Source organism: Euprymna scolopes, chromosome 33, assembly GCF_053919585.1.
Source record: "Euprymna scolopes isolate OS-2025 chromosome 33, ASM5391958v1, whole genome shotgun sequence".
In the NCBI taxonomy this organism is placed as follows: Eukaryota; Metazoa; Mollusca; class Cephalopoda; order Sepiida; family Sepiolidae; genus Euprymna; species Euprymna scolopes.
In genome coordinates, this window is record NC_136514.1 from 82745043 (window position 1) to 82759083 (window position 14041).

Genomic DNA, 14041 nt, shown 5'->3' on the forward strand with positions numbered 1-14041 from the left:
TTGGTCAATATATACAAAAGATGCACTGACTCACAAACAGATTTTAATATTGAAAACGGACTTTTGCATACTTTTATTCCTGCATTATTTCTATATATTCTCCTTTGTGATTTGAAACTGATGGTACCGATGTTGTTCACACATACACACACAGTGTGTGTGTGTGTGTGTGTGTGTATATATATATATATATATATATATAATTTAAAGGAGATTAGAATAATAGTCTAAAGAGCTAAGTGTATTTTAATGTAATAGTGAAATTACTAGTTTAATTAAAATACAGGAAATGCTCGTTGTAATTTAGATATATAATAAGCTCGATAGTTAAATGTCCTAGAGCTAATTCAATATTAAGTAATGTGATTTATAATTTAAAAGTTTTAAAATTTTTAAAATTTAAAAATCAAAATTTAATTAAATTAAAAATCAGTTTCAATTGACAATTGACTTTGTTGTTGTTCCTTCTTATGAAACTGATTTTTAATATATATATCTATATATATTCAAATTGAATCAACACTCAAGAGGTTATCTCATTTGCATATTATGTTAAAGAAAAGTTGTTTTAATAATTAGCTCTAAATTTTTAATGAAAATTAGTCACAGAATCATTTTAAATGTTCTATTTAGAAATATTATTGAAGTTGATTTATTTAATTCATTTTTCATTTCATTTAGTTTATTTTTAATTATTATTATGACCAACATCAGCGCCGTTTAGAAACCCAACTAAGTTTTCATTTAACCTAGGAGTTATTTTCCTTTTAGATCTACGAGATTTTATTTCCCTGTTTGAATTTCATTTTATGCTTCCAAAAATCCCAAATATGGTTAACTTTCATGAAAATCATAACAACTTAGGATATCTGCTGTATCTTAAATCGTATGTGACTGAACCTTTCGCCTGGCAACGCCAAGTATGTACAGCTAGTAGATATAACACGTACGTAGTTATGGTTAGTGAGGGAGAACCCATCAAATTGCTCGATAAAAACATACCAAAATAAGAGTGCAATATTTATTTATATTTCTGTTCCAGTCCACACATGCACACACACTATGTGTATGTGAACAACATCGGTACCATCGGTTTCAAATCCCCAAAAAAAAGGAGACCAATATCTGGTTCCCTACGTCGAACTCTCTTCAACCTCTGTTTATGTCTGTCTCTTTCACGAAATGGCATGTTACACGCTGTATGCATACAGAGGAGATAAAATATAAATAGAAGCTGAAGAGGATCTGACAAAGGCGATCAGATATTGGTGACATTTGTTTTGCATTTGAAACTGAAGGTACCAATGTTTTTTTGGGTTTTTTGTTTCGGAATTTCTGTCACAATATATATATATATATATTGGGTTGGATGAGAGAGAGGAGGTAATTTCTGTAACAATATATATATATATATATATATATATATATATATATATATATATATTGGATTGGATTGGAGAGACGAGGTAATTTCTGTAACAATATATATATATATATATTGGATTGGGTTGGATGAGAGAGAGGAGGTAATTTCTATAATATATATATATATATATATATTGGATGGGAGAGACGAGGTAATTTCTGTAACAATATATATATATATATTGGATTGGGTTGGATGAGAGAGAGGAGGTAATTTCTGTAACAATATATATATATATATATATATATATGGATTGGATTGGATGGGAGAGACGAGGTAATTTCTGTAACAATATATATATATATATATATATATATATATACTGGATTGGGTTGGATGAGAGAGAGGAGGTAATTTCTGTAACAATATATATGAAATAAAATGGAGGTGGAAGGACCTGGATACTCAACGTTTCGCCCGATCTATGCGGGCTTCTTCAAGAGGGATGGTCATTGACCTTGAAGAAGCCCGCATAGATCGGGCGAAACGTTGAGTATCCAGGTCCTTCCACCTCCATTTTATTTCATATCGTCGGATTTAATCCAGCTCAACAATCAACAATATATATATATATATATATATATATATATATATATATATATTGGATTGGATGGGATGGGAGAGAGGAGGTAATTGCAGGGATTAGTGGTGTACACTCTAACCCTGCACACTTATATCCAATAAGGCATTATGGGAATTCACGCAGCAGAGAGGAAATGCAAGCAAAGTCATGATCAATATGAGAGTGCCTCGTCGCCTTCCTATTGGCAAGTTGGAGAAAAAAAAAAAATGGATTTTTTGCTGAAGTTGTATCGATAAAATCGACCCCCCCCCCAAAAAAAACCATGAGTAACTCTAGCACGTGCAAACATCCTCAGAATCCATATGCGTAACACGCGGTATTTTATATCCGACATATTCTTATATAATTATAACAAACGTACGTATTTCAGCAGAAAAACAGTCGATATATGATAGATAGATAGATAGAGGAGTATCAGCAGACTATGAAAGTGTGTGTGTGTGAGAGATAGAGAGAGGAAAAGAGAGGGTGTGCGAGAGAAAGAGAGAGAAAGAGTGAGGGTGAGAGAGAGAGAGGAAGAGAGAGACGTGAAAGTGAGGAAGAGAGAGGGTATGAGAGAGAACTGTGTGTGTGTGTGTGAGAGAGAGAGAGAGGGCGACAGAGAGAGAGGGCGTGTGAGAGAGAAAGAGGAAAAAAAAAGGAAATATGTCGGGTCTAGATGGAGGTCAGAAATGAAGTAATTTAAAAAAAAAAAAAATATTCCTTTTAATAGAAAATCTTAAATCCAAACATTTACACAGTGATCTAATGTGTGACTGTGTTCCATGATATATCTAAGGTAAAACCTCTTTATCAAAAGTGGGTATTTATAATATAAAAATAGTTAACATTCGACAAAAAATGTGTGTGTGTGTAAATACGTATATATACAGGACATTTTTATTTTTTATTTTTAGAGGCGGCCAAATTTAAATTGACAACTCTACTTTCTTTACTTGCAGATTTGACAACTATCGGTTATTTTGAGTTATTTGTGGGGAAATATTTATTATTTCCTTATTACTACCAGCGGTGGAAGATTTTGGTTAAAAGAAAATCAAATAAAAAGATAATTAAAGGAATCGTTCTTGGCATTGGAAAACAGGCACAAATTTTTCCGATTCCGATGCCCCCCAACAGTCCCTATTTTTCTAATTAACACTAGTAACTGCATTGAATGTATAGATCCCTGACGTCAGATGACTATATGAACATGTTGAATTGTGTCAACTGCAGCGGAGAAGGGCAATTACCTATGAACGGAGTGCATGCAAATGAGACACTGTCGTAGTATGTAGTATTAAATAATCTATCATATATATAAAAGTGTACGTGTATGTGTGTCTGTGTCCATTTTCCAATGCAATAACTGTCAATTTTCAGTCTACAGACTCGAAAGTTGATATACAGGGTATTGAGATTTGGGAAAATCTTTGTAATCCGTTTTCGGCCAGAAATTTGGCTGTTTAGGGGTCAAAGGTCAACGATTTGACCTTTGAGAACTCTACCAAACTCCTCCGACAATTTTGGGTCTAACCGCTTGAAATTTTAGATATAGGTTCTCTGGACATGGATCTAACTTAATAACTTGATTTGAGCACAAAACAATAGATGCTAATGGGTCATAATAGGGGTCAAAGTTCTTTTAAAAAATTGACCTTTTTTTTTGTTCAACGTATACCTCCAAACACCCGGGCAACGCCGGGCTGAAATGCTAGTGTTTAATAATATTAAATATTAAATAATGTTAAATAATCTTAAATTTGATTCAATAATGTTAAATATTGTTAAATAATCTTAAATTTGATTCAATAATGTTAAATATTGTTAAATAATCTTAAATTTGATTCAATAATGTTAAATATTGTTAAATAATCTTAAATTTGATTCAATAATGTTAAATATTGTTAAATAATCTTAAATTTGATTCAATAATGTTAAATATTGTTAAATAATCTTAAATTTGATTCAATAATGTTAAATATTGTTAAATAATCTTAAATTTGATTCAATAATGTTAAATATTGTTAAATAATCTTAAATTTGATTCAATAATGTTAAATATCGGTCAAGAAAACCCACCAGTATATAAATTGGTTGGTTGAGAATAACAGAAAATCAAACTTCAATCAAAATCAACTTGCTGAACTCTAAGCAGTAGGAGTAGTAGACACAGAAAAAGAAATAAAATATTCTTCAGTTCCAAAAATCAAAATTACTAAAGAGGTCAGCAATGATGTCCCTTATCATTTAAAGGAAAAAAAACAAAAAAAAAAAAACAAAAAAAAAAACAAGTCATAAAATGACATTAGCACATCAACTTGGCTTCCTGACAAAAGTGTAATAAGAATGTCGATGACTATGCAAAAAAAAAAAAAAAAAAAATCAATTCTGGAGCCCAAAAGGTCGCTCATTTTAATAACTCTTTAACATTTAAAGTTAAAAAAAAAATAGGAGGCTTTACATTTGGAATGCCCCTCATATAAAAACGCATTTCGGATGCCTTTGCTATCATTTATCGCTGGCAAAAGTGCATTCAGAATGGTGGTGACTATGTAGAAAAACAAATAGGAAGCTTTACTTTTGGAATGATGTCTTTTCTTCTCATATGAGCTCTCTCGCTAATCAGCCAATCGAAAGCATTTATTAAGTTGCATCACAGCATCTTGTGAATATATCTACTCTCGACTGGAAATCCTAAGTATTTAAAAAAAATTATTTTTTTTAGTACTTAGATTATTAAGGTCTTTTGTTGTGACCCTTCTTCTAACTCCATCATGGAGTTATCAAGTCTATGATAATCCCGACCCTCTTATATTGTTTACAAACCTCCTACTCCTCCAGCTATACTCGCCCGTCTGCGTACAAGACCAGGAGAGGACCTTATGCTCTTGAATAGTCATCACTTGCCTGGTGGAGAAGGTGCGGGTCTCATCAGTTTGGGTCTGATTGGTAATCAGTCCCTCCAAACGTTGTTCTCGATGGGCGCAATCATGATAGGAAAACAAACAAGTGGGGAGGGGTGGGGGCGATTCCAATTTCTATCCACGCTGATAGCACATTCTAATATCGCATTGAAGGATTCTGCTTGGAGAATAATGATATTAACATTGTCTAAAAACATTTTCTTTCGGTGAAGGGGGGGGGGAAGTGGTAGGTACAGGCATTATCAATAGGCCGTGTAAAATCTGGCGTTGGGAGTGTGGCCGTCCTTCCAATCACAGATCCCGTGTCGTCCTAGTCGCTGCCATTAATTCCGCTGGGGAGGTCCGACTGATGGCGAGTGTTTTGCAACCAATCGCCTCGCAACAAAACATCTCGGCTGGGTGCAAGGACACCAGCGTTCGAGCGGAAAACATACGACGGACAAAGAGGAAGGAAAAAAAAAAAAATGGGAGAAAATAAAGATGTCTGAAAAAAATTATATATCAGATGAGGAACATCAATCTAAACATATCAAGCGAGGGTAAAGGAGAGAGGGGGGGGGGGTAAAAGCGAGAGTAAAAGAGAAAGAAGAGTTAAAAAGGAGTTAGTAAAAGGGAGAGAAAAAGTAAAAAGTAGAGAAAGTGAGAGAGAGAGAGAGGGGGGAGAGAGAGAGGGAGAGAGAGAGAAGGTAAATATGAGAGAGAAGGTAAGCGAGGGTGAAGGCAAGATAGAGAGAGAAAGAGAAGGTAAAAGAGAGAAATTAAAAGAGAGAAGGCAAAAGAGAGGGAGTAAAAGCGAAAGAGAAAAAGAAAGAGTAAAAGAGAAAGAGTAAAAGAGAGAGAGAGTAAAAAAGAGAGAGTAAAAGAGAAAGAAAGACTAAAAAGGAGAGAGTAAAAGTAAAAGGGAGAGAAAGAGAGAATAATAGAGAGAGATAAACAGGGAGTAAAAGGGAGATACAGGGAGAGAATGGAAGGGAGGGGGGGAGAGAGCGAAAAGGGAAATTGATAACAAATTAGTTACTTCGCTTTCGTATATAAAATGGCAAAAAAAAAAACCCTGACCCCCCCCTCCACACACACACTCTCTGATAAAAACTGTCAGAGTCGACTGTTAATGAATGGAAATTTTTTTTTTTAATTTCAGATATTATTCATCCCAGGCAACGCTACTCAAGAAGCTACCAACTTTGTAGGTGTTTGTTTTGTAGTTTTTTTTACTTAATTTTCAGCTGGAAATACAGATGACCGCTCTTATATAATAGACATAAACTCCGTGGATTAAATAAGGGGGTCAGAGTTGGAAAAGATGCACCTGAAGAAGGTCGAAGATTACATCAGCTGAAACATTGTGAGAATAATATGTAATGTTGCTGTTATCTGTAAACACGGACCCACACGTACATCCAGAGACAGTCGCAAAAGAACAAAAAAAAAAGGAAAGAAATTTGACTCAGCTTTTTTCTAGTAGAAATAAAAGGCATTTATTAACTGTACTTTCCAAACAACGCATTACATCTTACTTCAAAAAGTCTCTTAGTTCGTCATGTAGTTGACAAAAACACTGCCATGTTGAATACATTTTTCTTTCATGCGTCGACATGTCTGCTTGTACCGGCACCACACGTTTCAAATCTCTCATGCTGGCTTGTCTTTGCCTCGTTGTCCTGCCACGCATTTTTTTTTTTAAATCTGTCTTTTCTTTCAACTGTTATATCTACAGCCTATCCAACGGCATATGGTCATCCGATCATTTTTTGTCTAAAGTTCGGATTGGATCTTGTTTTAAAAGTTACTCTCGCTAACGTAAGGGATTATGTAACATGGTCATGACGTTAACACGGACTCACACATTGCAGGCAGAAATAGCAGCAAAGAAACAAAAAAATAGTAAAGAAATTTTCAGTTGAAATAAATGGCATTTATTTAGGTACTTTCCTAAATAATGCATTGCATCTTGTTTTAAAAGTTCCTCTTGATAACGTAAGGAATTATGTAATGTGGTTGTGACATGTTAACATGGACTCACACGTTGCAGGCAGAAATAGCAGCAAAGGAACAAAAAAAAAAGGGAAAGGAATTCGGTTCAGTTTTTCAGTTGAAATGAAAGGCATTTATTTATGGTACTTTCCTAAATAATGCATTGCATCTTGTTTTAAAAGTTCCTCTTGATAACGTAAGGAATTATGTAACGTGGTTGTGACATGTTAACACGGACTCACACGTTGCAGGCAGAAATAGCAGCAAAGGAACAAAAAAAAAAGGGAAAGGAATTCGGCTCAGTTTTTCAGTTGAAATGAAAGGCATTTATTTATGGTACTTTCCTAAATAATGCATTGCATCTTGTTTCAAAAGTTCCTTTTGCACGGACTTGTGCTTTCAAATCATCTAATTGCTGACGTGATTCCTTGCTGTCGCTACACACATGCTGTTTCGTCGCCTACTGCCCGTGTGTGTCCTTTTTCCTCCTTGCTTTTCTTCTTTTGCCCTTCCTCCGCTGTGACGTCAGCTTGCAGACTGGCAGAGTCATTTGCTATAGTCTTACGGCTGCTGCTGCTAAATACACGTCAGTGACTTTTTCACAAAAAAAAAAAACCAAGATGAGAATAGTAAACGGATGTAAATAAATAATATTATCTAAAAAATCACAAAACATAGCACCATTTTTTTTTTTAGCTCAATTTCACGGGTGCTTTCGATAGTGCTATAAAAATATTAAAATAATTTTGTGGTTGTTCCTATTTAAAATGCCTCCCTACGGGACAGAGTTAGACACCAGGGTCGTTTTTTTTTTTTATGTGGAGAAAAGGAACAAGAATTAAAATTGTCATAGTCGTGAAGAATTTCTCCTCCACCGACAGATAAAAAGAAATTGAAGTGCAGCATCTGCAGAACAGATACTACACTTTAATCTTGACCTGAAGGCCAACAAACAATAATAGTTGTTGGTTGGGTGTTTTGTGGTTGTTGCCAGAACAAAATCACATGAAAAACATTACAATGTAGATAATTACTAGTGGAGGTGATGCGCCCGGTCGTAAAATACGCTTAAATATGATATTTTAATTTGTCCAGATTTCGTATATATTATCATTAGGACTATGACAAAAGAATATTCTTTTCATTGTTTTGACTTTCCAGTATATATCCGACACAGACATTGTTAATCAACCGAGAACAACATCATACTGTATCAACGGATAAACACCCAAGTGTCAAAACAATGAAAAGAATATGCTGTTGTTATAGCCCTAATTATTATAGAGCTGCAATTTCAAAAGTAAAAAAAAAAAAAAAAAAAAAAAAAAAAAAAAATTTAGGTGCCATCAGCTAGAACCGAAACCAGAAGCAAAACTGTAGTATTCAAAGCTGATGACGTTACCACTGTACCAACGTGACACGCACATGTGAACTGACTAAAAATAAATTAAGATGAATGTACAAAATATACGACGATATTTTCAATTTTGACCCCTTTTCGACCCCTTAAAAATTATTTTAACCGACTAAAGACCTATAAAATAACGGTTTGCAAAAAGATCCAATTATTTGAAGCTCCTAGCGCCGCTCTCAACTTTTAGATTTTTTTTTTTTTTTTTTTTTTTTAATACGGAGACGGACAGAAAGACATATAGCCTTTTATATATTAAATTATCGTTCTGGTAATCATCGTAATGAAGATATCGGGTGAAGACATAAAAAAAAAATGTAAATAAATAAATAAAAATAAGTAAAAAATGTAAAAAAATAAAAATAAAAATAAAAAAATCAAGAAAAAATATTTTTAAAAAATCAAGAAAATGAAAAAAAATTAAATATAAACTAAAATCATTTTTCTTAAATAAAAACTTTTTCATAAATAAGAATGTTTCATAAATAAAAGACTTTCATGAATAAGAATCTTATTTATAATTTTTTTTTTTAAAAAACACAGATAATTTTAAAACCTCACGATTTTAAAACCTTACAATATTGTAAAACCTTAAATTTTAAAAACTTAAATATAAATGAATTGAACAAAATTTTTAAAAAATATAAAAATGAATTGAATAAAATTTTTAAAACTTATAAAAACTAAATAATTAAACAAATGAACGCTATAAGAAACTAGCAAGGTAGGGAGATGACAATAAAATTGATTGAGATGTAGTGTACAGGAATGAGAGAAGGGGAGGGGGAAGGTCACAAAATAAAAGGGGGGAGGCAGAGGGAAGACGCGGGAACTAAAGCGAGCGGGGGAGAGGCTGCGAACTCCGATAATACTCAATTCCCCTTGGAACATAGCGATAAGTACTGGTCGTATTTGTATCCGCCAACAATGACGTTTAATGAGACTAACGATGACACAGCCGCGAGGCAAGACCAAATCAAAAGGTTAAAATGTTTTACGTAAAAACTGGAATCAAGGAAATAAGAAAAACTAATTGCGACACTCTAAAATAATTCTTCGATTGTCGTTGGTACACCAACGCTCCCCCCCCCCACCGCCATCTCAATATATTTTGATTTTGATAAGAGAATGAGTTAAGATTTCATTTAATGAATGGAAAGATCCGTCACTCCCCCTAAAAAAAAAAAAAAAAAAAAAAAAAAACCTACAAATTGACCAAATAAACGAGATTCGAAAATATTTTTGAAAATAAATTTAAAAAAAAATTAAATTTATATGAAAACAATAAAATCATATTTTAATGTGTAAATAAAAATATATATACAACAGAATATCAGGATACGGCAATAATTCGTACCGGGGTTGAGATCGTATGGTGAAATCGCCGTATGGCGGGGCCTAAGCAAAATTTTATGCAGTACATATTAAAAATTAGTAACAAAATACAGTGTAGTATATAATCAAATAACATTATAAATCACACCGTAAGGCGGGGGTAAATACCGTAACTAAGGACCGGAAAAACATTGTATTCCACATTGTGACCTAAAAAAAAAAAAAAAAAACGTATCCTAGGACCACCTTATCCCAGGGTTCTACTGTACAAGATTTTCGGTACTTCTGCATTATTCAACGCACGGTTTCCACGAAGTTACTCAAGTGTGCCCGGAAAATGATGGGGAAAACCCCGGAAACGATCAACAACAGTTTTCTGGATATTAAAACTTTTTTTTCCAATGAATTTAAGTGGCCGTCGCCATTCTTAACACAGGAGGGGGGGGGTCCAACTAAAATAGAGCAAACAACTGGGTCAGAGCTGCCCAGCTAAGAGATAGCAAACGACTGGGTCAAAACTGCCTAGCTAAAAGAGAGAGCATGTTATTGGTTCTAAAACCGACCAGCTAAGACAAAGGATCTAAAGCTGCCCAGCTAACAGTGAGCAAACAATGGGTCTATGATGCCCAGCTAAAAGAGATCAAATCATTGCTTCTAAAACCACCCAGCTAAAAAAAAGCATACAGCAGAGTCTAAAGCTGCCAAGCTAAGAGTGAGCAAGTGAATGGGTCTAAGATGCCCGGCTAAGAGAAAGCAAACAGCTGGGTCTACGATGCCCAGCTAAGAGAGAACACGTGACTGGGTCTAAAGATGCCCAGCTAAGAGAGAGTAAGCGACTGGGTCTAAGATGCTTAGCTAAGAGAGAACATGTGACTGGGTCTAAAGATACCCAGCTAAGAAAGAGCAAGCGACTGGGTCCAAAGCTGCCTCGCTAAGAGAGAATAATAGGTCCCAAGTTGTCAAGACAGCCAGCTACAGGGAGAAAAATGCCCAGCTTAGAAAGCAAACCGCATGTGGTCAGAAACAGCGCATGTTTAAGAGTCAACGAAGGCCACACATACGATGATCCATATTAGATATAATGCTAAATATGAACCAAAGAATCCAGTTTGGGCAGAACATCTTGAAAATATTTCCTTCCGCTTCATAAATGGACCACAGGGTGGGCGGGTGATAGCAAGAGTAGTGGAGGAAAACATTCCGACAAGTAACTACCACCTCCACTGCACTACTTATAGCAACTAGTCCACGACCTCTCGTGTTTAGAAAGCTAATGACTTCTCTCACCATAATAAACACAAAGCCTTTAAGACACGCACACACACACACACACACACACACACACGCACGCACACACACACACACAATCTTGGATAATAAATGCCATCTTTGCTTATAAAAATGATGAAAATAAATAAATAAAACAATAGTGCTGTTACGCAATATTTCAGTCGACTAATTTCCGGGGACTGATCTAAGACACTCAATGCTGCTCCATCCCCTTCCTGATTCCCTCCGCAGACTCTCGCGTTTTACACGCACCCACGTCGACCTACAAACACAGCAGCATAATTAGATGGCTTAAGTTTCTAGTCAGGCTGAAGTATACACAGCCAATAAGTCTCCCAGGGTGAAGCTGGCAGGAGCAGGATGGTGAGGGCAATCAGGTAGAGTGAAGTGTGGTGGGTCCGCCCCCCTCCTCCTTCATGCCAGGAAGACAAGAATCTGGTAACCAAATATTCTCAATGGAAGGGTGAATCGTACTCTGGAGTCAAGATCGTTTCGACTTTTGTGTCTTGTATAAATAATGGTTTCTGGCACATAGACATCGATATGGGTCATTCTTCTTTGAGCAACAACTGGCAGAATTCTATTTAGTGTACGAATACAACAATAGTGAAAAACCCCAGACAACCCCCTCCTCAACCCAAAAATAAAACAAGCTGAACTCTGTAAGATGAGATACACTGAGATGCACCATCTCGGGCCTATAATCAATAGAGATCGACCACCTCACGTTAAAAACCTACAGACGCACTATCCAGCATCTATAATTAACAGATATGCATCATCCCGCACCCATAATCCACAGAAACGCACTAGCCATAATCCAGAGATGCATCATTCTGTGCCGATAATCCGCTGAGATGAACCATCCGATGCCAATAACCCACAAAGATGCACCAGCTCATGCCGATAATCCAACGAGATACACCATTCCGCACCGATAATAGAGAGATGCACAATCCTGCCGCCCATAATCCAGAGACGCACAATCCCACTGCTCATAATTGAGAGACACACAATCCTGCCGCCCATAATCCAGAGACACATAATCCCACCACCCATAATCCAGAGACGCACAATCCCACCGTTTATAATCCAGAGATGCACAATCCCACCGCCCATAATCCAGAGACGCACAATCCCACCGTTTATAATCCAGAGACGCACAATCCCACCACCCATAATCCAGAGACGCACAATCCCACCGCTCATAATTGAGAGACACACAATCCTGCTGCCCATAATCCAGAGACACATAATCCCACCACCCATAATCCAGAGACACACAATCCCACCGTTTATAATCCAGAGATGCACAATCCCACCGTTTATAATCCAGAGACGCACAATCCCACCGCCCATAATCCAGAGACGCACAATCCCACCGCCCATAATCCAGAGACGCACAATCCCACCGCCCATAATCCAGAGACACACAATCCCACCCCCCATAATCCAAAGACGCACAATCCCACTGCCCATAATCCAGAGACGCACAATCCCACCGTTTATAATCCAGAGACGCACAATCCCACACAAAATCTCCAGCAGGAAACAAATCCAAGTATTCAATCTAACAAGACACACAACCCCTTTTAGACGACATGCCAGGTTGGTCAGCTTCCTCCTTCACAGAAATGTCTAGGTAATATCAATTCAAAAGCGATCACCAGTCACTTAAATTACTTTTGTTAGGGGAGATAATCTTGATGAAGTTACTTTTTGCAGAGAGGTGGCGCTGTCCTCATGTACACACTGATATTCTCAAATGGTCACCCATCTGGTACAACCTGGTTGAATGTAACTTAACTCTGATGATCTAATAAAAACCATGCGTCAACCTGAGATCATGGTGTATTTATCCAAAAAACAAAAAAATTAACAGAATTACAAATGTTGCTTGAATCTTCTTCATAAAATGACTGCCAATTGGCAATCACTCAAAAATCGACAATTAAACAAAATATTGGTAGAACAGTTGTTAAATGCTTTGAATTTGAAAAAAGAAATGTTTTTTAAAAAGAAATTGAACCTACACTGGCTTTCTAAACTTACAAATTGAAAAAATAAATAAATAAATAAATAAATAAATAATAATAATAATATATATATATATATATATATATATATATATATATATATATATATATATATATATATATATATATATATATATATAAATAAACAGACTCCCTCAGTCTTTGACATGCTATGGATACTCACATAGGGGTGCCTGCATGTGAAATTTTTGTGGCAAAAGGTGCACAATATCCAGTCACACCTCTCATGAGGACAGCTAGAAACAAATGCAGAGATAAGCGGAGAGCACATACAGCGCCTACAATTCCTAAATGCTCACTCATCTGGTACTCAATGTTGCTTAACTTTGGTGATCTGACGAGAACCGGTGTGTCGACGTGATTATATATACGTGTGTGTGTGTGTGTGAGTGAGTGAGTGAGTGAGTGAGAGAGAGAGAGAGAGACAATTCTCAACCTATATACTCGAATTTTTTTTATCTACAGACTTGAAATTTGGTATATAGGGTAATAACACACGTGGAAAACTTTTTAATCAATTTGCATCCAGAACAAAATGGCTGCTAAGGGACAAAATAGAAAAACTGTCAGGTGGAGGTCATTGGATTTTTATCGGTTTGTATACTGTTTTATGAATGCGTATGCATTAACCGTTCACATGGCAGATTACTTATGTTAAGAATAAGTAGGTTTGGAGAAACTTTTTAAAAGATCGTGTCAAGCTGGCCTAATGGTTATCGTACTTGGTTCACTTTTGCTTTAGATCTCAGCTCGAGTGAAAGTGAAGTATTTAGAAAAAAAACATAATACTCACATGCACATGTCTCAGTTTCTTTTTTTTTTACTTTTTAAAGGAATTTAATGTTGCGTATAATACCGGACAACGCCAAGTACGTCTGCTAGTATAGAGATAATGCAAGGTAAGACAGAACAACAAAATATGATAGCAGCAATGTTAAAATAAAAAAAAAACAAAAAACAAACAAAAAACCGAATCAGATATGTCAACCGTAGTTTCAGTCTGTGGCATTAGCGAAAATGTCATTTGGGCATATGACAATGGGTAACGGGAGCTGACGG

General features: G+C 35.7%; 1 protein-coding gene across 15 annotated transcripts in view; it reads right to left on the reverse strand.

The window, feature by feature from the left end:
• Positions 1–14041, reverse strand: part of LOC145258331 (transcription factor 7-like 2) — a 764652-nt gene that overhangs the window by 622897 nt on the left and 127714 nt on the right. The gene's annotated exons all lie outside the window — the stretch shown is intronic.